We start from the raw sequence: 23,003 nt of genomic DNA, 5'->3' as shown, positions 1-23,003 counted from the left end.
TTTAATCATAATTATTCATCCATCCAGAGCCTTATGTAACCAAACCCGAGATGTGACAATATACCTGTTAAAATGGTTATCTGAAAGCAAGTTTGCATTCAGTTAGGAAACAGATTGTTGTAATATAATAACAGGAAAACAATCCGGCTCTCTCATAGTGCAGTTACATTTGGTACTCCTGAACCACTAACATACAAATTTGAATTTTGTTCGCGTTTTCCCACTCTTACCTTTTCTTTATATTCTGTTCAGTCCAAGACAATAATGTAATGAAATCAAATGAAGGAGAAACTGCACTTCGTGTTAGATATCATCCTATTCAGAAAATTCTGGAAACATCCTGCAGCTCCAGAAATACCTGGACAGAAGCAAACATCAGAATAAAATTTCAGGTTATCAGTATGAAAAAAATTCTGGAAAACACATCGGTACTGGCAATATCAATGTAGAAAGAAACAATGTTAAATTCCCGAGTCCCTATTATTCTTCTTCAGTGCTGAAGATGTTTTTATTTTATTTTAAAGTTCAGGCCGATGAGCTCTCTCAGAATTACCATTTCAGGCGCAGTTTCAGAAATGTTTATTGGAAACATATAAACTTGTTCACTTTCAGTAGCAAAAACACACTCTGTCCTTGCAGTTTATCACACTGGGGCTGAGTGCAATTACAAAAATACATAAAGATTTGTACCATTCATGACATAGACCATCCACTCTGCCCACCTCATTGACATCTACAACTTGCCAAGGCGCCTTCAATAAATTCCACAAAACAGTGAATGACAACAGCAAGAAAGGCACTGAAAAACAGACAGCTGCTGATTCCTTGCCAAGTCATATTTAACTAAGTTGGCACTGTTTTGTGATCCCTTCATTTTCACTGGCTGAAAAATAATACATTAAATGCTGTTTGATAAGCAAGAGCTACCAGTACTTTGAACATTCACTCCCGAAACCAGTGGTGCACAATGACAACAGTATATCTCATTTACAAGACATACTGCATCAACCCTAATATTTACATACAGAGGGATCTGGGTGCACAGGCCTATAGGTCCCAAGAAGTGGCAATATAGGTAGCCAAGGTAAATAAGAATGAATAGGGTCCATGCTTGCCTTCATCTGCTGGGGCTTTAAGTACAAGAGCTGGAAAATCATGTTGAAGATGTATGAAATCTTGCTTAGGCCACATTTGGGGTATGGTGTGCAATTCTGATCACCACACAACCAGAAGGACATGGAAGTCTTGGAAAAAGTGCAAAGAAGGTTCACCAGGATGCTGCATGGTCTCGATGTTGTTGACTATAAGAAAAGTTTGAATAAACTAGAACTGTTTTCACTGGAAAAATGGAAACTGACAAGTGACTTGATAGTCGTCCACAAGATTATTAGACACACAGTGGTGGATAATCAGAGGCTTTATTCCTGGGGTGGAAGTGTGAATTGTAAGGGGGCACATCTTCAAGGTGAGAAGGGGAACATTTAATGGAGATATGCAGAGGAATTTTTTTTTTCACGCAGAGTGTGATCTGTGCCTGGAACACACTACCAGAGAATGTGATGAAAACAGGCACATGAGCAACATTTACAAGGTTTCTGATTGGATAGGGAGGGAATAGCAGAATATGGACCATATAAGGGCAGTAGGGTTTTTTTTAGTTCAAGTAGTCTTCATGATCAGCACATGAAGGAACTGTTCCTCTGTTGTACTTTTCTTTGTTCTTTTTACTTTGTTCCTTGCAACCCATCGACAAAGCGTTACAAATATATCATCAGTACCATCTAGAATGAAATAATAGGTAACACACAGAAAATGCAGCTGCTGCATTTCTCCCTCAAGCCACATACAATATTGACTTGGGGAACTATGTCGCCATTTCATCACTTCCGCCTGGTCAATATCTTGCAAATCCTTCTCGCCATCACAGTGGATGTGCCTCGATCACCAGAAGAGCAGTGGCTGTACCAGATGGCCGATCATGTTCTTATGTTATTAAGACACATAATGTTCCTTTTCTGTAATACACACAAACAATAACCACTAACAGAAGAATTAGCAATATATTCCAAGCCTCACGGCTACTGGGGTCAATTAGAATTTTTGTACAATCAATGAATTGGTAGCTCTGAATCCAGAATCATTTATTGAGACAAGATACCTTACAACTGAGAGAAACAGACAACACTCCATTTAGGAATAACTAATGAACCAGCATTCATTAATAATCTCACGGTAAAGCGCATCCTGCAAGCACAAACTAACATGGCAGAGTAACTGACATTGTAATATCTCCTACTGTTTTCTTTATTTTTTTTGCTGATGAGAGGACAGGTCTCCTTCAGAAGGGTTCGGTGCGGCGATTCACACATTACATTTCTACATCGAGTGGAGATCAGCAAACAGCTTTCATGTTAAGGTGATGAATAATGATCTTGGGCAATGAATTGCCGATCACAGAATCCATGTAACAAGGCTACATTCGTCCAGCTCTGGTGATAGAATGTTTGGGTGTTGTACATGAATGTTGTACATTGTGTTTGGTGTTAATGTTCAAACACTGCTCGCAATCTTAAGAGTGACATGATTTTCTAGGTCCATCAGCTCCGTGTCTGGAAAATTTATTTTTTTTTATACATTTATTTCATTGACTCCATGTTTGGAAACACAAAGATGTAGGTAATGTTTTGTTTTAAACTAGACACAATCTAAAAATAAGCAGTAAGTAAGCACAGATAATCGGGTTGGCAATGTGTCTGACAGATTACTAATAGGTGGAGTGATTAGGCAGACATTCAGGTAATGAGCGTGGAAGAGGTTTGTGATCATTCAGTTGCAAAATGATCCCAGATGGACACATAACATTACCATATATTTGAAAGTCAGACACCATAATCAATAGCTTATGTGGAATTGAGTCATTTCAAAGGCTGGTCTTCCCTTCCGGAAGGCAAATCGTTGCCTTGAGATAACCAGCAGAATTTCCAACTCAAACAGGGAGGCAGAGAGACAGAGACTTCAGTATTTTTCTTGCTTAATGCCTTTGCTGAAACTAAAACAAAAACGTCAGCTTCAGAACTCTCAAAACTGAATCTTAACTCATTGGAAACAAAAAAAATCCAAAAACACATGACCTTTGCTCCTAACAATACTGGATTGTAGATCTAATCCCAGAGTAAACACAAACAATCCCATTTACGCCACATAAAATGCAACAAAAGGACAATTCCAGTCAAGTCAGCAACAATGACGTCACTGAAGCTATGATCTAAGAAACCACTCATGCTGTAAGAGCTGCTGAAATCGTGATTAGAAAATAAACTTTCTGAAAAAAAAACTAAAATCATATCTCCCTCTCAAGAAAAGAAAATGAACCATCAACATTCAAAGATAGTTTCATCGTTCAAGCCCTTTCAGGTTCACACTATGAATGGTCTGTAATAACTATGTATTTTTTTCAAAAATCAATTTATGCAAATATAACGGTAATAGAGTGTATGTCAGTTCCTGCCTTACACCAACGAACAGACCTTCTTATCACATTTGTGACAAACTGCTTCCTCTCCAAACTCACCTTCAGTCAAGGATGTCCAAGTTCTTGCTTATGTGCCTAATTTCCTGTAAGCAGTGCGTGTGTTATCTTGCATGCGTGTCTCTATCTTTTTTCTGTATATTTTCGAGGATGATTCTGCACATCTCAATCTGCATGTTTTTGATTGTTTGCACGAGTGTGCGCTTGCCTGTCTCTGATCCAGAATGTGTGTGTTTGTGTGTGTGTGTGTTTGCCTGTATGATCATGTGCCTGTGCATGCTTTTTTTATTCTTCTGTGTTTTTTGTGTCTGTGTATATGTGTGTATGCCTTCATACCTGTGTGTGAGAGGCTATATGCATATTGGCACAGTGACACAATAGTTATCACTGTTACCTCAGCATCAGGGACTCAGGTTCTTAGCTCACTGTCGATGTGGAGTTTGCATATTCCACATCTGCGTGGGTTTCCTCCAGGTGCTCTGGTTTCCTCCCACAGTCAGAAAATGTCCACTTTAGGTGGATTGGTCATGCTAAATTGCTCCTTAGTATCAGGGGTACTAGCTAGGGTGGAGCTTGGGTTTGCAGGACTGGGCAAGGGTGAGATTGTGTTTGGTTCAAATTCAATGGACCAAATGGCATCTTTCTGCACTGGACAATTCTATGTCCTTTCAATGAAACGTGAGTTTTATTTGCTTCTATTTCCATTGTACTGTGCTAATGTGCATGCACATTTGCATGTTTTTCTGTTTCTTTATGCATGTTTGTTCGTGAATATGAATTATTTCTTTGCATGTGCGTGTCTGTATTTCTGTTTGTTTCTGCATGTATACTTCGGTGTGTTTGATTGTGTGTGCGCACGTGTGTGTGTGCATGTGTGTGTGAGAAAGAGAGAGGGAGAGAGGCAGAGCGAAAATGACAGAATGCACATGGCGGTATCTGACTCTGTGTTTGGAAATGAGGAATCATGTCTGTGCGATGCTTGATGTAATTCTGAAAGCTTGCCTAAGATTGAAACAGAGCGAAGGATTTTGGACATTAATTAGTGTGTGTTATTAAGGCTGAATATGTGCATGTGTGATTCCATATTTGCCAATGTTTGTGTTTGTATCAGTGCATTGTACCTCTATGAATGTTTGTGTATGTGTGTGATTATTCATGTGTTTGTGATTACGTGCACATGTGTGTCTATTTGCAAGCTTTGTATCTCTGTGTGTGTGTGATGTTTTATGCACCTATTAGTCTTTGCACAAGTATGTTATTCTGTGCGGCACCGTCGAACAACGATTAGCACTTCTGAGTCACAACATCAAGGACTGGTGTTTGATTCCAGCGTTGGGTAACCGGTTGTGTTTATTTTTTAATCATTTGTTTGACATGGATGTTACTGGCTGGCCAGCATTTATTGCCCATTTTTGTTGCCCTTATCGTGGTTGTGGCCCAACACCTTGACTCACTGCAGTCCCCGCGCTGTGGGTTGACCCACAATGTCATTCGGGAGTGAATTACAGGATTTTGAACCAGCAACTGTTGCATACTTCCAAATCAAAATGGTGATTAGGTTGGAGGGGAACTTACAGGTGGAGATGATCCCTTGTATATGCTGTCCTTGTCATTCTAGATGAAAGTGGTCACGGACTTGGAAGGTGCTGGCGAAGGATATTTACTGATTTGTTACAGTGTATCATGCAAAAGAACACACTAATGCTACTGAGCGTTGGTGGTGGAGGGAGTGCCTGTTTGTATATGTAGTGCTAATCAAGCAGGCTGCTTTGTCTGGGATGGTGTCAAAATTCTTGAGTGTTGTTGGAACCGCACCCATCAAGGAAAGTGGGGAGTATTTTATCTCACTACTGACTTGTGCCGTGAAGATCGTGGACAAGCTTTCCAGTCTCAGGAGCTGAGTTACTCACTGCAGTATTCCTAGCCTCCGATCTGCTCTTGTAGTCACTATGTTTACATGGCGAGTCCAGTTGTGTTTCTGGTCAATGGCAACTCCAAGGATGTTGACAATGATGGATTCAGTGATGGTAACACAATTGAATGCCAAGGTCCAGTCTCCCTTATTGGTGATGATCTTTGCCTAGTATCTACATAACATAAGAACACAAGAAATAGGAGCAGGAGTAGGCCATCTAGCCCTTCGAGCCTGCCCTGCCATTCAATAAGATCATAGCTGATCTGTCGTGGCTCAGTTCCACATTCCCGCCCTCTCCCCATAACCCTTAATCCCCTCTCTTATCAGAAACCCATCAACCCGCGTCTTAAAAATATTTAGCGAGGCAGCCTGAACCACTTCAACGGGCAGAGAATTCCAGAGATTCACCGCCCTTTGAGTGAAGAAGTTCCTCCTCAACTCTGTTCTAAACCGCCCCCCCTTTATCTTGAGGCTGTGCCCCCTAGTCCTACTGTCCTTTCTGAGCGGGAAGAGTCTCTCCACCTCTATCCTATCCATCCCATTCATCATCTTATACATCTCAATGAGATCTCCCCTCATTCTTCTAAACTCTAACGAGTACAAGCCTAGTTTATTCAGCCTCTCCTCATAGCTCAACCCCCTCAACTCCGGTATCAGCCTAGTAAACCTCCTCTGCACTCTCTCCAAGGCCAAAATATCCTTGCGTAAGTGCGGCAACCAAAACTGCACACAGTACTCCAGCTGCGGCCTCACCAATGCCCTATACAGCTGCAGCAAGACCTCCCTACTTTTATATTCAATCCCCCTCGCTATGAAGGCCAGCATCCCATTAGCCTTCCAGACCACCTGCTGCACCTGCAGGCTGGGTTTTTGCGACTCATGCACAAGGACCCCGAGGTCCCTCTGCACCGGCGCCTGCTGCAGTTTTTCACCACGTAAGTAATAGTCCTTCCTACCATTATTCCTACCAAAGTGGACCACCTCGCACTTGCCAACATTAAATTCCATTTGCCAGTTCCTGGCCCATTCGCCCAGCCTATCTAGATCCTTCTGCAGACTCTCCACACCCTCCGCGCAATTTGCCGTTCCACCAATCTTGGTGTCATCAGCAAATTTCGACACCATACACTCGGTTCCCTCCTCCAGAGCATCTATATAAATGGTAAATAGCTGAGGCCCCAGCACCGACCCCGGGACAGTCCACTAGTCACCAACCGCCAATCCGAATAGCACCCGTTCACCCCCACTCTCTGCCTCCTATTTGACAACCAATCCTCTATCCACGCTAACACCCTGCCCCAAACTCCATGTCCCCTGATGTTCTGCAATAACCTCTTGTGAGGTACCTTGTCAATGCCTTCTGAAAATCAAGAAAGACCACATCCACCGGCTCTCCTCCATCCACCGCCCTAGACACATCCTCATAGAACTCCAATAAAATTGTCAGACACGACTTCCCCTTAACGAAACCGTGCTGCGTCTGCTCTATCAAGCTATTCCCCTCAAGATGCCTCGCTATTTCCTCCTTGATGACGGATTCTAACATTTTACCTACAACAGACGTTGAACTAACCGGCCTATAATTCCCTGCCTTTTGCCTGCCACCCTTCTTAAACAACGGCGTAACATTAGCCGTTTTCCAATCTTCCGGCACTTCCCCGGAATCCAGCGACGTTTGGAAAATAACCACCAAGGCATCCACTATCACCTCTGCCATTTCTTTCAGAACCCTCGGATGCATTCCATCTGGTCCTGGGGACTTGTCCACAATCAGTCCCTCCAGTCTGCCAAGCACCGCCTCTCTAGTAACAATAATGTCATTGAGACCCTCCAGTCCTACCACCTTTCCATCGCTAACACCCGGCAAATTATTCACGTCCTCCTCCGTGAAGACCGAAACAAAAAAGTTATTCAAGACCTCAGCCATTTCCCCAACCCCTACCACTAAGTCCCCCCTTTCATCCTCTATGGGTCCAACGTTCACCCTAGCCAGCCTCTTCCTTTTTATATATTTATAAAAACTCTTGCTATCCTTTTTTATATTAAGCGCTAGCCCAGTTTCATAGTTTCTCCTACCCTTCTTTATCAACTTCTTTGTCAATCTTTGTTGACATTTAAACCTCTCCCAATCCTCTTCTCGCCCACTACTCTTAGCTACTCTAAACGCCTCCGCTTTTAATTTAACACTTTCCTTCACCTCCTTTGTTATCCATGGCTTATTACCTTTCCTCCTACGGTCCTTTTTAACCATCGGAATAAATTTCTGCTGAGCACCAAAAAAGATCTCCTTAAAGATCCTCCACTGCTCCTCAGCAGATCTACCTTCCAATGCGCTCCCCCAGTCAACATTCGCCAATTCTTCTCTCATCCTACCGTACTCCCCTCTGTTCAAACAAAGGACGTGTGTCCGGGAACCCACTTTCTCCTCCTCCATCTGCACCAGAAACTCCACCATACAATGATCACTCTCCCCAAGAGGATCCTTCACCACAAGGTCCCTAATTCTACCCGCCTCATTACATAACACCAGATCCAAGATAGCTCGCTCCCTCGTCGGCTCCAACACACACTGTTCAAGGAACCTATCCCGGCAGCATTCCAAGAACTCCTCCTCGAGCCCACCGCGTCCAACATGGGTCGACCAATCAATATGTAGATTGAAATCCCCCATAATTATCGCCGTTCCATTCCTGCATGCCGCACTTATTTGCGCGTTAACAGCCTGCCCCACCTCCAGATCATTATTCGGGGGCCTATAGACGACACCCACCAGCGTCTTCCTCCCATTGCTGTTCCTAATCTCCACCCACAACGATTCCACTTTCTGCTCTTTGGTTCCTATATCATCCCTTGCTACCACCCTGATGCTATCCTTAATCAGCAGAGCTACGCCCCCCTCTTTTTCCTCCTGCCTATCCTGTGTGGCATGAACATTTTATTAAGGTTATTGATGAAACAGCTGAAGATGGTTCGGCCCAGGATACTACATATAGGGCCTCTGGCAGAGATGTACTGGAGCTGAGATGACTAACCCATTTTCCTATGTGCCAGTATGACTCCAAGCAGAGAGTATGCCCCTGATACCCATTGATTCCAGTTTTGCTAGGCCCCTTGATGCCTCGCTTGGCCGAATGTGTCCTTGATGTCAATGGCTCTCACTCTCACCTCACCAATGGAATTGGGCTTTATTGTTGATGTTTGATCAAAGGCTGTAATAAGGTCAGTAGCTGAGTTAGCCTGGTGAGTACAAACTGGATGTCACTGAGCAGAGTATTGCTGAATAGGTGCTGAGTCACAGCACTGTTAATGATGCCTTCCATCACTTTACTGATTATCAAGAGTAGACTGATTGGGCGGTAATTTGCTGGGTTAGATTTTTTCTGCATTCTGTGCGCAGGACATACGTGGGCGAGTTTACACATTGTGTGGTATTTGTCAATGTTGTAACTGTACTGGAAGAGCTTGACATGGAGATCAACAAGTTCTGGAGTGCAAGTCTTCAGTCCTATTGCCGGAATGTTATCAGGGCCAATTGCCTTAGCGGTATCCAGTGTCTCCAACTGTTTCTTGATATCAATAAGCAGGTTATTGCTGAGCAGGTGCTGCTTGATAGTACTGTTGATAACCCCTTCTATCACTCTGTTGATGATCAAGAGTAGACTGATTGGGTGGTAATTGCTTGCGTTGGATCTGTCCTGCTTTGTGTGCAGGACATACCTGCACAATCTTCCACATTGTTGGGTAGATCCCAGTTGTAACTGTACTGGAAGGGGAGATCCTAGGGGAGCAGAAAGTTCTGGAGCACACATCTTCAGTAGTATTGCCAGAATGTTATCAGAGCCCATTGCCTTTGCAGTATCCAATGCTTCCAACCATTCCTTGATCTCACAGGGAGTGAATCGAATTGGCTGGAGACTGGTAACTGAAATGTGTGGGACCACTGGAGGAGACCAAGATAGATCATCCACTCAACGCCTCTCACTGAAGATTGTTGTGAATCCTTCAGCCTTATCTTTTGCATTAATGTGCTGGACTCCTATATAATTGGGGATGTGGATATTTGTGAAGCTTTCTCCTCCAGCAAACTATTCAATTGTATACTACCATTCACGACTGAATGTGGCAGGACTGCAGAAATAAGATCTGATCATTTGGTTGTGGGACCACTTAGCTCTATCACTTGTTTTTTTTGCCATTTGACATGCAAGTAGTCCTCTTTGGTAGCTTCACCAGGTTGACACTTCAGTTTCAGGAATGCCTGGTGCTGCTCCTGACATGCTGTCCTGCACCACCATTCAACCAGAGTTGACCCCTGTCTTCATGGTAATGGTTGAGTGGGGGCTATGCAGAGCCATGAGGTTGCAGATTGTGCTGGAGCACAGTTCTGCTGCCTTTGATGCCCACAGTGCTTCATGGATGCCCAATCTTGTGTTGCTAGATCTGTTTGAAATCAATCCCATTCAGTCCGGTGATGGTGGTACACAACATGATGGAGGTTGTTCTCAATGTGATGGTGGGCATTCTCTCTACAAGGACTATGCAGTGGTCACTATTAACAACACTTTCATGGACAGTTGCATCTGCAGCCTTGAAAAAGGTAAGGATAAGGTTAGGTATGTTTTCCCCCTCACGTTGGTTGCTTTACTGCCTACTGCAGAGCCAGTCTAGCAATTATATCATGTAGGGCCTGATAAGCTCGATCAGTAGTGCTGCTGCCGAGCCACTCATGGTGTCCGACATTGAAATACCCCAACCAGAGTACATTTTCAGCCTTGGCACCCTCAGAGCTTCCTCCAAGCGTTGCTCAACATGCAGGAGTACTAAGTCATCAGCCACGGGAGGATGGTACATGGTAACCAGTAAGAGGCTTCCTTGCCCATGTTTAACCTGAAGCCATGAAATTTCATGGAGTCCAGAGTTGATGTTAAGAACTCCTTTGATAATTCCCTCCCACCTATATCACACTGTGCTCCCACCTCTTCTGGGTTTGTGTTTATTTATATTTTACATCAATGTCTTTTTTTTTATGTCTGTCTGTGAGCCTTCTGGGTCTATCTGTGCGAGAGTGAGTGCATTCTTATAGGCATGTGCATCTTTTGGTCAGTTTTCCATCTTTCAGCTCATCCTTGTGACAGACTGTGTGAGCATGTGTGTTTGTTCCAAGGTGAGCTAATGGATGCACATGCATGTGTGTTTGTGCATGTGAGAGGTGGCGAGACATTGTGCACACACATTGTGTGTGTGACTTTGTGACTGTGTTTGTGCACAGTCTGGGTTTGTGTATGCAAATATGTGTCTGTTGCTGGTGTGAGTGTGTGCATGTGAGGTGGAGAGAGAGGGTGCACCTGTGTGCATGTGAATTTATGAATGTGTTTGTGGACATTTTTTCTGTGTTTGTGTATGCAATTTTAGACAAGTTCAACTACTTCTGGGTGCTCTTGGCCCTTCGCTCCACCACCGATCCGCGTTATCTACATCGTAGGTCATCCTCTCCCTTTTAGTTCTTCATAACTGAATTTATGAACAGAAAACTTTTTATTTTCAAAAATAGATGATGAAGTTATTTGAATAATGTTTCAGTAATAGTCATCTTTTAGTCCAATAGGAGATTTCTGAATTCGCTGAGAACGTCTCAGCTTTGTGGTTTGTTCTGTCTCAGTTGAAGCAGCAATATCTTGAATAGCAGTTGCATATTTTATAATTTCAGGAGGTGCACTTGTGCAGACTTCCAGTTCGCATGGCAATAACATCAGGGTTTTTTCTCTCTGAAATAAACAACCTCACTGAACTTGCCACTATCGAACAAATGTGATGGATTTTGACTTGCATTATGGGTCCCCGTACCTATCATGTCTCATTTTGTTTTTCTTTAATTCAGCCTACATGTTTCCTTAGTCTTCTCCTTTAGACCTCAATCACATAGGGAAACACATTTGTTTGTATTATGATTTATCCAGTGACCCAGAATGGACCAAATTTTAAGGTCCTAACGAATATAAGTAGTTTCCCTCGAATTACCTGCCACCATTAACAATATCATGGTTATCTCTTGTTTTATGCTTTATTTCATTTACAACATCTACAATAAATTTAGGAGCATCGCATAAAATCGTCAATACTGTGAATCCCAGGCCCAACAAATTTCAGTTGCTCATATTCAAATGCAGCAAGAATTGGACAACGTTGGGTGGCACATTGGCACAATTCTTAGCACTGTTGCTAGGTTTGATTCCCAGCTTGGATGACTGTGTGGAGTCCACGCTTTCTCCCCGTGTTTGCATGGGTTTCCTCCGGCTGCTTTGGCTCATCCTACATTCCAAAAGATGTGTTAGTTAGAATCATTGACCATGCAAATTCTCCTTGAGTGTACCCAGTGTATCTGATGACTGGCTGGTGGCATTGCAAACTGTGCAATCATCAGTAAATGCTCCAAGTCCTGAACATAGGAATGGACAGAATGTTATTGATGAAGCAGCTGAAATTTGTTGAGCCTGGGATTCCTCCGGTTGCTTTCGCTCCTCCTACATTCCAAAAGATGTGTTAATTAGATGCACTGACCATGCAAATTCTCCCTGAGTGTACCCAAACAGGTGCCGGATTGTGGTGACTCGGGGATTCTCACAGTAATTTCAGTGTAGTGTTCAGGTAAGCCTACTTATTATACTAAACAAAATAAATTATAAACATTATATAGGCTTTTATTATGGAAGGCAAATAAGATTTGCACAGACATGTGTGTGTGTGTATTTGTTTGTGTTTGAGTACCAGCATCATTTTAGTGGAGCCACCATCTTTCTGTATGGCTGCTGGGTTGGCGTTCTCTCAGATTGAGCGTTTGTGTTTCAGCTTGTGTTTCAAGGCGAGGTGACAACATAACTTTTCACTTTCACTCTTGGTTTCCCCATCAGTCAAAACTCCCTGTCCTTTCACCTCTCCTCTGTACTCGTGTTTTTCCCATGATACTTGTCGGAGGGATGGAAAATAATTTACAAGTTGTTTATAAAGGGAATGTTTAATGGCTGAAAATGGAAACCCAACATCACGATCACAGAGCAGGGACACAGTGTGAGATAAACAAAAGATAACTGACATTGTTCAGTGGAAATGCTTGAAACATTGAACGACTAGAATATTTTTGAAAATCTGAAAGCTGGTTAATTTTATAAATGAGGAAAATCCTGATGGAAGACGTTTTTGCTGGGAAATTGAATAGCCCTGTTCAGAATTTACCTCATGCAGTAAAACGGTGATAAATATTTTTCTCTCCTATTACATTTAAATGAAAAGTTATTTTTCTCTGTCATTTGAGAAGGCAAAACAGCAGAAATGATCCAACATTTTTGACAATAAAACGCCAGTCATCTCCGCCTCTTTGACGTCACCTCAACTCTTTAGGCTCTCCTTGGTCTCAATGTCACCCTACCATGCAAACACACATACATGGACATAGAGACACTAACATTTAAAGACAGAGTTTCAGACATTTCCTAACACAATAGCACAACGAAATACATGATCATTCACGCACACGCATATGCACACACACACCAGGTGGCATTTTGGCACAATGGTTAGCATTGCTGCCACACAGCACTAGGCACCCAGGTAACATTTTCACCTTGACAGGCTGTCTGTTTGCCTGTACTCCCTGTATCTGTGTGAATTTTCCCTATATGCTCCAGTGTCCTCCCACAGTTTAAATATGTGCAGGATAGCTGGGTTAGTCTTGCTAAATTGCTCCTTGCTTGGGGGTAAAGCAGATGGATGGGCTGGCTGAGGTGTTCTGCCAAAAAGTTGTTGAAGACTCGAAGGGATGCAGGGATTCATCCTGCATTTTAGTGGGGTTTTTTTAATATAGAAACAGGCCCAGAGATAAATGCATAGAGGACACATGGAAGACGGATATGCACATCCAAACAAACACTCACGCCACCATGAAAAGCTCACAGTCACGCTCTTTCCCAGCTGAGGGACATGAAGGAGGACTCCTTCCCCAGTGTGAGGAAAGCAGGCACATGAACACACACAAAAACATACGTACACATGCTCTCAAATTGTTTATATTAGCACAATATCTCTGATCTGTGTAATACACATTTATAGTTGCCTTAACGCTGAAGGGGAGTGATTAACAGTCAGCTGTATTCTACAAGAAGTCAGTATGCCTAGAACAAAAATAGCTCAGGTGTTGCAAAAGGAGGATACTCGTTTAAGCTAGGATTTTTTTTTTTACTTTCATTAAGCAAATGAACTTTTGTTTATGCGAAAGCTTGTGTTGGAAGTTGATTGACAGAGTTTTGTGATGGCGTGTTTAATGAGCAGAGCTGGATCTCCAGCAGAGGGGAGAGCACTTTGCTGTTTATTGCTGTAGTTCTAGTTGGCAATTGGTTGAAGACAGAGGTTTCTACATGGAGCTCTGAAAGAAAATTCTCTCTGGAAACTTCAAGACTTCCTGCCCTCATTATAGAACATATATTTGTAGTTGCTAACTATATTTAAAGTGGCATTAAAGGCTTGAGAGGAATTTTTTGTATTAATCTGGAACTGAAGCAGTTGGAACGTTTTTTTTTCTTTGTTTTCAAATGTTAATGGTTAAGCCGCTTCATTTGATAGAGTTATATTTAAACTATTATTAAATTAAGTTTGTTTTTACTAGAAAAGCTCCCTAATTTGTCATTGGAATTATTCCTGGAGTGAAGCATCTTGCCTTACATTTATGTCAAAATGACAAAAAAAGAAACATACCGGGGCGGGGAGGGGGTCCAGTCTGGCGTCTGAACGTAACTTGGGTTACTGGTCTATTACCCTAACAACACAAACTCATATGCACCCACAAACATTACAAATATCAGAATCAGTCAAATACACCACTTCCATCACAAGAACGTGACACAAAAAACATGAAGACACACACAAAAACTCACATTGGCTCAAACACATTCATACACTGAAAGCACAATGGACATGCACCTTCCTTTAAACACACACACACACGCTGACACACATAGACAGTGGCACAGTGGTTAGCACTGATGTGTTACAGCGCCAGGGACTTGGGCTCGATTCCTGATGTTGGTCACTGTCTATGTGGAGTCCACGCTTTCTCCCCACGTCTGTGTGGATTTCCTCTTTGGTTTACTGTTCTGGTTTCCTGCCACAGTCCGATCAATGTGCTGATTAGTTGCATTGGCCGTTTCAAATTCTCCCTCAGTATACCCAGACATGTGCCAGAGTGTGGGGACTAGGGAATTTTCACAGTAACGTAATTGCAGTGATAATGTTAGCCTACTTGTGATACTAATAAATAAGTAAAGTGAATACACGTGTGTACCAATGCAAACATAAAAATGAATATAGACAGACACCGCTCGCGCACACACGCATGGACTTGCAAACATAAACATGCATACAGACACATACACAGAAAGAAGAACACACACTCACAGGTTTCAAATGATATAAATAAGAAAATGTATGCATTCCATGTAGAATCATAGAATCTCTGCAGAGTGGAAGGAGGTCATTCAGTCCTTCGAGCTGCACCAGCAACAATGCCACTCAGGCCTACCCTCTTACCCTACACACTTACCAAACCCCATCGCTGTAATGAGAAATTTAACATGTCCAATCCAACTAACCCTCATATCTTTCGACTGTAAGAGAACACTGGAGATCAAGGGAAAAAAAACATGCAGGCATAAAGAGGACATGCACACTCCATGCAGTCAGCCCGAGGCCAGAATCAAACCTCAGTCCCTGACAATACGTGGCAACAGTACTAACCAATCTGCCACCTTGCCACCCTAGCTATGTGTAGGAAACTCAGTCCAGTGATTTGCACATATCGCACTAGATGGGAAACCCCTGATGCTCTGTGTGTTTGCATGAGCATTTGTGCCTCCAGCTGGAACTACATGAAATCTGTTTTCTTTCTGTTTGAGTAACAGTTGGTGGAACAACAGTGCATTCATAAGTCTCAGAAGTGTATTGACAGCACATTGCAGGATGTCACCACCTGCAGCTATGCTTAAGGGAGCTGAGGCAAAGAAAGGATGGGTAACTGCCAGGCAGGGGAAATGATCCAGGAAGGAACTGAGGGAATATCCCGATTACATACTGCTTGCAAGCCGTTATTCAGCCTTAGGGAATAGTGAGAGCGATGGTTCCTCCTCGGAGACAAGCCAGAGCCAAGGATATGGCACTGCAGGCGTTCCAGCAGCTCCATTGAGGGTGGTGATGTGGTCAGAGTTGTGGAGAACAGCAATAGTGTTAGAATATACACTTGTGAGAGGAGTCAATAGACGCTTGAGCAGCCGCAGACAGACTCCACGTGCTAGGGTCCAGTATGCCACAGAACTGTTGCAGGACATTCTGAAGTTGGAATGTGAACAATCAGAGATCATGGTCAATGGCAGGAATAATGATATTAGAAGAAAGAGATGTTGAAGTGTTGCAAGCAGACTTTAGGGAATGAGTGTGTAAATTGTAATGCATACCTTCAAAGGTAGTAATCCCCAAGGTCTCTATGTATCACACCATAGTGAGGATACGAACAGAAGAACAGAATAGATGATTGTGCGACTGGAGAGATGCTGGGGGTAGGGTGGAAAACTTTAGATTCTTGGGGCACTGGGACTCTTTCTGGGTGACGTGGGGTATGTACAATTTGAGCTGTTTTAATCTGAGCTGCAAATTCAGAAAGCGAAAGAGAATGCATGCACTAAACTTCGGCAGGTAGAATACAGTTGCTTTAAGATGTGAAGAACAAGAGAATAACAGGGAAATTTTAGGGTCAATTATGGGCCACGTAACTTGTGTGTGTGCGTGTGAGTTTGACACACATGGGGAAAGCGCTCAATAAATACTTTCCATCGATCTTCAAAATGCAAATAGACCACACACGTGTGGACATCAGGGTGAAAGAGTATGAAATATTAAACAAAACAACATATGAAGTGAAGGTACAAGTAGGCTTAGCAACCAAATAAGTGGATAAAACTTGGGACCTGGATTAGTTCTATCCCCTGCTGCTGAAGGACACAACCCAGGAGATATCAGAGACATTGGCAAATATTTACAAATCCTCTCTGGCTAGAGGTGTGGTGCCAGGGCACTGGAGGATTGCTGATATTGTCCCATTATTAAGAACATTGAATTAGAGGTTGACCAAGATGTTAGATGCCAGTCAGATTAGACTTGGTAGTCAGGAATTTACTAGAAAGAATTCTGAGGGATAGCATTCACCTGCATTTGGATTGATAGATATTAATCATGAATAGTCTGCATGGAATTATTAAGGGAAGGTTGTGTTTGGAAGTTTGAGGAGATAACCAGGAGTCTTGATGGGTAATAAATCTGGAATGGTCGTTATGGACTTTATAAAGGCTTTTGATAAAATTCCTCATGATAGATGTTTAACGATAACAAGGGCAGTTAGGATCTAAGACAAAGTGCGATATTAGGTCCAAAATTGACTGAGAGACAGGAAGTGTAGGGTAATGGTAGAGGAATACTTTTGTGACTAAAAGTCTATTTCTAATGGGTTGTAACAGGGCTCAGGGCTAATACATCCTTACAACATTGACTAGATTAATGATCTGGGCTTAAATGTAAAACGATATGATCAAAATTTCTGTGGACAACGTGAAAATTGGTAAGGAGGCAATCATTGAGAGGGGTAGCCACCAGCTTCAGAAGGATTTAAATTGACTCTTCAGGTAGGCAGAAATGTGGCAAACAGAATTCAACCTGGAAAAGTGAGAGATAATGCACTTGTGGAGTCTAACAAAGATCAAAGAAACAATGAATGGTAGGCTCCTGAAAATACTGAAGGCAAGCATACATTGGGATGCTGTGTACAGATTCTGAAGGTGGCAGGACAGGTAGGTGTGGCAGTGAAAAGGGAATATGGGATATTTGCCTTTATTTGTCAAGGTGAAGAATAAAAAAAACAGGGAGGTCAGGAACTGTATAAAACATTGGTTAGGCCACAACACGAGTACTGTTCATACTTCTCATGATCACGTTGTAGGAAGAATGTTATTGTAGAGAAGGGATAGAGGGGATTTATTAGGATGTTGCCTGAGTTTGCAGGGTCCTAGCTATGATGAAAGATTGGATAGTCTGGGGGTATTTCTTTGAAGCAGTGAAGGTTGATTGGGGCCCTGATAGAGATACATAAGACAACAAGGAAATACCTACGTTGGATAGGAGGACACTTGTTGCATTTTTGGAGAGGTGGATAACCAAAGGCTATAGTTTTAAGTTAAGAGTTGGAACACTACAAAGGGAGCTGAAGAAACACCTTTTCACTTAGAGTATGATAAGGTAAAAGAACCCATTGTATGAAAGGGTAGTTGAGTCGCAAATTGTTGAATGGTATTTGGCTATTAACTTGCACTGCCATCACCTCAAAGTGTTGGAAAATGAGATTAGTGTCTTCAGATCATTATTGATTGACATTGACTCAATGGGTGATTGGCCTATATCTGTTCTGTAAATGCTGACAAATCCATCAATCGAACTCACATTGGCTCAAACATATTCACAGTAAGAGACACTCACTTTCATCACAATGGTTGAAATGAAAATCTATCACAATGATTGAAACACAGAGGATGGCAGGTTCGCTCACACACACACACACACAATGACATACTTGCTGACAAAGAAAGAAAGGATGGCTGTGTCACTCACGTGTACAACAGAAATACACATTTGCTCACAAATATATACAGAAAGATAGGCTCGCTCACATACACACACAGAAAGACAGAGTAGCTCACAAGCACACAGAGAGGCAGACTCATTCATACATACACACAGAGGCTCGTTCACATACACACCCAGATAGAATAGAGAATAAGAAATACATACACATACACACACACACACACACACACACACACACACACACACACACACACACACACACACACCTTCAATCACACCATGCAAACTTTCTCTCACCCCAAAAGAAACATGCATGCACACATTCACACACACACACATAAACGTACACATGTACACTTTCATACACAAATACGCAGACACATACACAGGAGCAGAAGCACACAAGTAAGACACACAATCACAGGATGTCCCAATGGATATTTAGAAAAGAAGCCACCAGAATCAGTGCAGAAGGGTCACACACAGAAGCAAACACATACAGCACACATGCATGCATACTCACATTCACACATGTACACAAAGAAACTCAAATAGTCTGACATACACATGCAACATACACAAAACACAAATATGTACACACTACAAGCACACACACAAATCACACACACACACCACAAACACACAGCACACATACAACACGTACAACACACATACATGCAAACACATGCACCATACACAATATACTTACACATACACACACAAAAGATACAGGCGCACACACACACACACACACACACACACACACACACACACACACACACGGTGCAATCCACAGGTGAAATGAGAGGACGTTCAGTGAAAGGGTATCGAAGGACTGCTCCAAGAGACAATTCATTCCCTGGAGGAAACAAATAATAACAGTGCAGCAACATCCTTATTTATTAAATACTTTACAGGTAAATGTTAAACAAAATTCAAATTTGCATGGGCTGCTCATTGAATAAAGCAGTTTGTGAGCAAACACGTTAATACGTGATTGTTAAAATTGGGCTTTATTTGTCTGAAAATTTTGTTTGAGTTCTAAGAAAATGTTTATCACTTTAAAATGGAGGAGGAGGAGGAAAACAAAATTGTGATTATCATATATATATATATATATATGATATAATTATAATAATATTTGTAATACATATAGATGATTTGGATGAAAATGTCACTGGTTCAATCAGTCAGTTTGTGGACAACATAAAGGTGGATAGAATTGCAGATAGTAATACGGACAGTCAGAGGATATAGGAGGCTATAGATTGGTTGGAGGCTTGGGTAGAGAGATGGCAAATGGAGTTTAATTTGGAAAAATGTGAGGTAATGCATTTTGGAAGGCTTAATACAGATGGGAAATATACAGGGAATGGCAGAATCCTTAAGAGTACTGATACACAGTGGGATCTCAGTGTACATGCACACAGATCATTGAAAATGGCAACGCAGGTGGAGAAGATAGTCAAGAGGCACAAAGCATGCTTGCCTTCATCTGCTGGGGCATTCAGTTTAAAAATTGGCAAGTCATATTGTAGCTTTATGGAACCTGAGTTAGGCTGCACTTGGATTATGGTGTTCAATTCCAAAAGGGTGTGGAGGCTTTGGAGAGGGTATAAAAAAAGATTTACCAGATTGTTGCCTGGTTTGGAGGGCATTAGCTATGAGGAGAGATCGGAGAAACTTGGTCAACGGAGGTTGAGGGGCGACCTAATGGAAGTCTACAAGATTATGAGGGGCATGAACAGGGTGAATAGTCGGAAACTTTTTCCAAGGTTGGAAGGGTCTATTATTAGGGGGAGTTGGTTTAAGGTGCAAGTAGCAATGTTTAAAAGAAATGTATGAAGCATTTTCTTTTTACGCAGAGGATGGCGGATGCCTGGAACTGGCTGCTGGGGGAAGCAAATATGATAGTGGTTCTTTAGGGGCATCTTGACAAATACATGACTAGGATGGAAATAGATGGATTTGATCTCTGGAAGGGTAGTGAGTTTTAGTTCAGTCGGGCAGCATGTTTGGAGCAGGCTTGGAGGGCCAAACAGCCTGTTCCCATGCTGTCATTTTCTTTGTTCTTTGTTCGTTTATAACTCACATTCTGCATGCACCTTCACAGTGTGGAGTGATAAATAGGACTGTCGGGAATACTTTAGACACATACACATACAGACACAAACACCACTGCACAATTTACAGTGAAATTGGCAGAAATAAAAATCCAGCCATAATCTCAGGGAAAAAAAATCTCCATTCCCTGTCCCATTCTCCCACTCCCATGAGTGTGTGTGCAGCTTTTGAGTAATCATGTCTTGGAAATGGAGTGAGATCACCAACAGTGGCAAGAAACATCCTTTCAACATTAAACAGACATTAATGATGAGCCAGTTCTGAACCAATTACATTCCTGGCATCAAGGTATCAATAGGAGCATAGTGGAATCTGCTGGAATTATCACACTGGTGGAAGGTTTCTGGCCCTAGGAATTACACATCAATGGACAGGTGAAGAGCAGATATATTGCAAAAGATCCAGAAACTTTTGTGGTGGAATGTGCAAACTGCTGACTCAGGATGAATGTGACATGGGATTCCAGTCCCAAACCATGATATTCTCCATTCAGCTTCTGTGTGCATTATGTTCCTCGTTTCTGAATGTGGTCTCCACCTCTGATTAGACTTGGTATTGGATTGTTACAAAGATATTGAGTTTGGAGTGTGAAATCTAAACCTTGCTGCGCTATTTTGTTCACCTTATTAATTCACTGTTTTGTTTTTTTCTCCCCCTGAAACATTCGATTTATGAAACTGAAATATTTGGATTCAAAGAGAGAAAGTTTGTGATGGGGATTGAGATGGGAGAGATTTACAGGAGTATCTTTCAGAAGGGGAAGGCTACGTATCCTGGTCCACAGGCTTCAGCCAGGTGAGTTGTGTGTGTTTATTACACCGACTGAAGTTGACTTTTAATTTCTGAGGGACATAGAAATAGTGAGAAAGGGGGATTGAGACATGAACAAGATAGTAGAAAAGCTGCAGAGAGAAAAACAGGCGGCAGAAACAGTTACTAAATACTAATAACCTCTGGTTCATAATTGTGACTTTTTTCTATTTTAATTTCAGTGACAGTGTGTAATTGAGAAGCGGGGCATAGGATCTTGCTGTGCTGTTTTTCTTAGAACTTGTTTCTCCTATTTTCATCAATTATTTTCTGCTGCTCATTGTCCTCAGACTTTTAATTGTGACGATAGCTATATGATAGCTTGGATATTGTGTGTTGTCCAGAGAATGGATCCTCTTTTTCCTGTTCCATAGGCTGGATCCTTGCAAGTTGTATTTCTTCATTACCATGATCGGTGTTTAGTTTCAATCGCTAACAGTTACTAGAGTTTTGGTCCTCACATGGACCAGTTCCTTTTGTTTCTTATGTCCTGAGTTTATATAGCCCAGTCTTGCAATTAATCATGGCAGCAATAATCATTGGCAAGCTAATAAACAGGGTATTAATACCTGTAATAAGTAGCACTCTGAAAGCTTGTTAGAATTCAAAAATAGGATACAGGGTCATGAATCTGACAGTTGATTTAAAGAGGTTATTTTTTGCAGAGGCATGGCTAGCTGGTTAGCATTCATTGTTTCACAAGGGCAGTTGCCCTGCCTAGTTCACAAGGACAGTTGACAGTCAATCACATTGCTGTGGCTCGGGAGTCACATTCTGGCCAGACCAGGTAAGGACAGCAGATTTCCTTCCTTAAGGAAATTAGCGAATCAGATATCTTTTTTCTGACAATTGACAATAGTACATTCTTAATTCCAAATGTTTTTCATCAAATTCAAATTCCACCATCTGTTGTGGAACTCAAAGCCAGGTCCCCAGAACATGAGCTGAGTTTCTGGATTAATAATTTAGCGACAATATCACTAAGACATTGTCTACACCTAAATTTTGACTCAGTTTCACGATGTTCAGGTTTTAGATTTACCTTCCTCTATCTCCAGCTTCCATCCTGTCTTGCACATAGTAAAACTGGAAGAAAGTTCTGAGGACAGGTCTGTGGTTGTTGCAGACCTAATGAGCTGCATGGCCTCCTTATGCACCGTCCGGATTCTATGTCTCAATGATTCCGAAGCTGAGGATGCTCCAATGTGGCCCCGTTGGATCTTCAGTCGAATACTCCTTGTAGACATGTTTCAATGTGTGGCACAATATTAGTTACTGAGTTTGAATCCAGCATTTCAAACGCACATCTTTGAAAGGGCGATGGCTGCGACACCTCTTCTACAAACAGTCAGGCCCCCACCACTCAGCCTTTTCCCCACTTTTGAGAATAGTTTGAGGGAGGTGGATAGATGACATGAGGGGGCATGTGATCGGGCAAGAGCCTAGAGCTCCAAAGTAAGCACATTAGAAAAAGAGGGAATGGCGATGCAAAGGGAAAACACTAAAACATCACCCATTTTTGTTTCAACTGTTGCATTCGTGAGCTACAGATCAAAACCTTGCAACATTTTGAAGCTAAATTCTGAAATAAAATAATTTTAAGAACCTAACAAATGGTACAAGAGAGGGGGAGCAAATAGAGACAGAATAAGAGAGCGTGATCAACTGACACTTACAAGGAGACGTAGGGAAGGAGAAGAGAGAAAATAAAATCAAGATAAGCGTGCAAATATCACATTTCATCAGAATGTAGCAAACAGGTTCACTACAAATTTCTGTCAAATAACAGGCACCGCTGTGTAGATAGAATTTTACAGTAGATGGGACTGGGTATAGGTGGAATTAGATATAGGAATTGACTTAATAACAGATAGAACAGCTGTTTGTATAAGTAATCGAGCAGTATTAACATTTTAGCATGTTGTTCAAAGAGATAGAAAATTTAAAAATGAA

The 23,003-nt window shown here is 42.0% G+C and overlaps 1 long non-coding RNA gene across 2 annotated transcripts in view; it reads right to left on the bottom strand.

The window, feature by feature from the left end:
- Positions 1 to 238: 238 nt before the first annotated feature.
- LOC145345398 (uncharacterized) overlaps positions 239 to 23,003 on the bottom strand; it is a 35,168-nt gene continuing 12,403 nt past the window's right edge. Inside the window, exon 4 of one of the 2 annotated variants that reach the window (XR_013887056.1) lies at positions 239 to 358. This is a non-coding gene — a long non-coding RNA (uncharacterized LOC145345398). Of the gene's footprint in view, positions 359 to 11,553; positions 11,754 to 23,003 lie in introns of those variants that run through there. The other variant, XR_013887057.1, reaches the window with a different exon arrangement.

Source organism: Carcharhinus amblyrhynchos, chromosome 7, assembly GCF_965287045.1.
Source record: "Carcharhinus amblyrhynchos chromosome 7, sCarAmb.v2.hapA, whole genome shotgun sequence".
Taxonomy (NCBI): Eukaryota; Metazoa; Chordata; class Chondrichthyes; order Carcharhiniformes; family Carcharhinidae; genus Carcharhinus; species Carcharhinus amblyrhynchos.
This window is presented reverse-complemented; position numbering and strand designations above follow the sequence as displayed.